This window comes from Anomalospiza imberbis, chromosome 2 (genome assembly GCF_031753505.1).
Source record: "Anomalospiza imberbis isolate Cuckoo-Finch-1a 21T00152 chromosome 2, ASM3175350v1, whole genome shotgun sequence".
Classification (NCBI taxonomy): Eukaryota; Metazoa; Chordata; class Aves; order Passeriformes; family Viduidae; genus Anomalospiza; species Anomalospiza imberbis.
The window spans coordinates 86,799,970-86,804,457 of NC_089682.1; positions in this window are offsets into that span (position 1 = coordinate 86,799,970).

Genomic DNA, 4,488 nt, shown 5'->3' on the forward strand with positions numbered 1-4,488 from the left:
TTTAAAAATTAACCCTCTGGTGCATTTCTGTTTTTATCACTGCTCCTTACTGAATCCAGCTGATTAGCCTGGTTGTGTCTGGGGAGGAGACTGGAAAACTTGTACACTCTGCAGATCTGATTGCTGACGTTAAAAGCTGACTTGCATTTCACAGGGGGAAGACATGGTATGCTTGTGGGAGGAAATGTGAGTGAAGCAACAGAAGACCATAAAATAGGATTAAAAATAGAGACTGGAGGGATTTTGTTAGAACCTGGCGTTCCATCAAAAAACCCACGCAAATCCCAGGACATCCCAGAAGCCTGTTATAAACAAAGAGGGGGAACAAGGAAGAAGAAGAGATAAAATTTCATAGTAAAAATCATTGTAAACTATGGTGGTATTGAATTTTAAGAGTTTGTACATTTCCTCAGCTGGTTCTGCCCATGGAGTCAGCTGCCTCAGGTATTGTGGCTGAGACTCTGTAAAGAGGAACCATCCAAAATTACTCTGCAGTTGGCTTTATCCCAAAAATAAGCTCAGATAATAATACTAACTTCCAATTGCAGAGGACCCCCTCCCTGCAAGAAAAATCTGCATCTCTAGCTATACCAGTTGACTGGTTGATGGTGATATTAGCAAAACATTTTCCTTGTCCTTGAATGTTAGTGAGAATATATGTTACTCATGGAAAGCAAGTATTTGCTAGGTAATCAGAACTCATTTCAGGGTGTCATTTCCACCCCTTCACTCTGACTGGCTGGTGAACTTGTCACCTTGGTTAGATGGAGACAAAAAACGCTAAAGTCTCATCAGGGTGGAAAATGCACTTTTTTCTCAAGAAGAACAGCCATGGATAAACATCATGCCACCTGTTCAAGGCTGATTTGTCTAATAAAGAATTGCAAGCAGGAGCTGCTTTGCAGGGTGGTAGTGAAAGCCGGTTTTGCGCAATAAAGCATACTGACAGAGAAAGAAGCCAGATGGTGTCTCAACAGCCCAAGTTTTCTAAAACACATTTCCTACCCTGAGAAGTTCTTGACTGACAGCTCTGGAAACAGGTGTTTTATTTGTCCACAGGGCAGCACAGGGAAAGCATCTAATATTGTCCCAGCAGAGGTCTACAGAAATCACCTGCCATTTCATTTCCAACCTTATGAAGTCCTTGCTTCATTTGTCCAAACTCCAGAGGAAGGGTATATCTGCAGAATGCACATTTGACCCTGATTTGAGTGCACAGAACTTCTGCTAGTTAAAACTTTAGTTTCAGGGCTGGATTTGAATCTCTGATCTGTAAAATGGATAAACTACTCTTTTAAGGAAATTATCCCATGACAGAGGAAGGGAAGGCAGGCCTTCTCGAAGCACAAATATACCCCAGTAACTATTCTTCTCCCTCAATCTTCACAGTGAGCAAGAAGATTTGGAAGCACGTAGCTGGCAAAGAGGTTCATTCTATTAGAAAAGACAGAGAAAAGCTCATGCTATATTTACACAGAATGTTTTGAAATGGGCTTTTTAAGTCTAAAGAAAACCCTTCCCAGTTTATAGCCATGAGATGCTCTTAAAAAAAGGTTAGTACAGAGAAATGGAAAGGCAATGAAAAAAGAGTATTATCTTTTATGAGTACTTTATTAGTCTTTGAAGAGATTTCAGTGTGGAGGCTGAAATCCCTACTGTTTCAAAAGTTTACAGTCAAGAGCAGGAACAATACAGGATTTGCAGCCTTTGTTTGATTTTTGTAGTCTGTGCAGTTCAAATGTGCAAAGAAAAGTATCAAAGTGTGTGCCCACCTAGGTGAAATGGAACTGGGCAGTCACATAGAACTGTTGCTTTTCTGCAGTGCAGACCTTTTTACTTACAGGAATAAATCCTGGGCAGATGGTCAAAAGTTCTGTGATGTACGTTGGTCATGCAATCAGGAAATCTCTGTATGTTTTGGATTGCGACCTTAAATTTTTGTTTTTCTTTCAAGAATGCTGAGATTTCTGTCATATGCAGCATTGAGAAAGACAACTGAAGGTGATGTGGATGGATCTGGGGAAAGAGGCCTAATCAATGGGCAGCTAGAGATGTGACTGTCACACAGTACATATCCCTACAAGCAGTAAGCAGGTTAATTTGGCCACAGGAGACATCGCAGCTGTGACTGTATAGCCTCTGCCCAGCTCAATCCACTCTACTTGCTGCTTCCAGGTTAAGCAATATGATACCATCTGGGCTGTCTTCTTCTGGACTTCTTTCTACAGGGTTTCTTCTTCTGGAATGTTAATTTAGAGGTAGTTCAAGCCTTTTTTCAGGCAGTTAACAAGCTATATCATCAACAGGAAAGTATGGATGATCTGCAGCAATAGTGGGTGGTTCCAAATTGGAAAAAGATCCTGAAAAACTTCTTCCTAAATTTGCTACAGGCCTTGAAATTACTTTATTTACAATTTTTGAAGGAGAAGGAGCAGCAAAAACCTTTCCAGAAATAACCAGAATAAGATTTAATCTCTCAGGCCCGTTCGGCCCACACCTGTTTCATGTTCCCCAAACCACGCATGTAACCATGTTCAGAAGAAAGCAAAAGTGTTCCAGAGATTAAGTCATGTGAGGAATTCAAGGCTTTGGGAAGGTTATTGAAAGGGCCTTGCAGGCAAGCCCACGATCAATGTTACTGTTCTTCTGTGTAATTAATCTAAAGTAAGGTTTTCATTAATTCTCTTCATTTGATGCATTGTGAAACAAACCGAATGAGAATGTTTAGGCTGGCAAAAAAAGCAACACAAAATCCCACAAGAACACAGTGTAACAGTTTACATCAAGAGTTAAGTAACAAAGAAAATAGCTGTTGATGCACAAAGTCCCGGTTTTGCAGCTAGGCAGGAGGTACACAATTTTAAAGCTATGCAGGAGTACCAAGGCTTTTCTCCCAGCAGAGATGTTGAGAAATTACCACTTTGTGTCACAACATAGAGCATAACTTACTGCTAAAAAGTTCTCTCAAATCATAGTTATATTACATGGCAACATACTGACTTGGGCTAAGACCTTCACTTTTTTTTTTTTTAACGACTGGGTGTCTGAGAGGTGTCACCAAGCAAACAGAGAGAAAGGGGAATCTGTGACCAAACCCAATACTAAAGCTACTCAACAACACTCCAAAACCCAGCCACACAATGCATGTTTTCTACCAAGAATTTGCTTTTAAAAGCCATCAATACCAGGATTTTCACTGTCATGTGGACATAGAGCCAAAGATGTGAGGGATGTCAGCCACTCAACTAACTTTGCAGAATATCCTGTCTCTGGAGGCACTCACCACTTCATACTATGGTCCAGAGTGCAAAGTCTAATTTTTTTTTGTCCACCTGAGCACTTCATCTGCTGAACTATTGGATAGGCAAAATGTCCCACTGTCCCAGTTTCCATCACTTCATGCAAGGTTGCGTCCATCCAACATATTCCAAGGACACCTATGTGACTGATCCCCCTCCTGCAGCTGTAGGTGCACACCTGGCTTCTTAGCACTCTTAACTCTGGGGTTTCAGACAGTCCTTTGTGTGGAATTGATTGAGAGCCATGGTCCTCTGAATTCAAAGTCTGAGAGTCACTCACATTCTGAGTAACATAAAGAAACAGAAGAAACACAGGCCTTGAATTGTAGCTCATGGGTGGGTAGGAAATTGTCCTTGGGATTCTAAGGAGACATGTCTTAAGGTCTTCTTAATCCAGCCTTTATCCCTTCTCTTTCTGTCTACAGATTGCAATGGGTTTGTGTACATGTGTGTGAGGTCTCCCGACCATTTGAGTAGATGATGGCTTCTTGTTTCCCCAGTGCATCAGGTCTTTTGATTTATGTTTTAAAACATAAATCACATCAGGTCATGTGATTTATGTTTATTTTGGTGCAAGATATATGGGTGGGGTGAATTGCAAAGTAATATGTCTACCAAGTCACATAATAAAATATATCTAACAATAATCTCATATGCAGGGGAAAATGTACATGTAAATGACAATCTGTCCATTTTAAAAAGAAGAAATGAATGAGCAATTGCAACTGAGAACCCATAAAGATTTATATAAATGGATAATATTAACTCGATGAAAGGCTGCCTACTCAGAGTAATTTTATCCTGATAGACCAAAAGCTACCATTTGCTTAAATTTTTATTCAAATATGAAAAACAAGAAATCCAAAATGTAGTGTCTAATTGAGACCAATACCTAGCTTTAGGAACTGACACTACTCCTACAGTATCTAAATTCAGGAGAACAACTGTGACTCAAGGCTTTTGCCATATGACTGGAAAAGCAGCTACAAAGCCTCCATCTGATATCTGGCAGAATCCAAACTTCAGCACCTTGCTTTATTAGCCCAGTTATGCTGGTAAACAAGAACCAGCTTTCTACCTATCACTAGGGACTCTGTTTTTCAGGCATCATGACAAGAGATGTGAGAATGCAGTCAGCTGAGGAGGAAGAAGAATGGGAAAAGTGCACTTGGTCTTCGCTGCAGGTAGG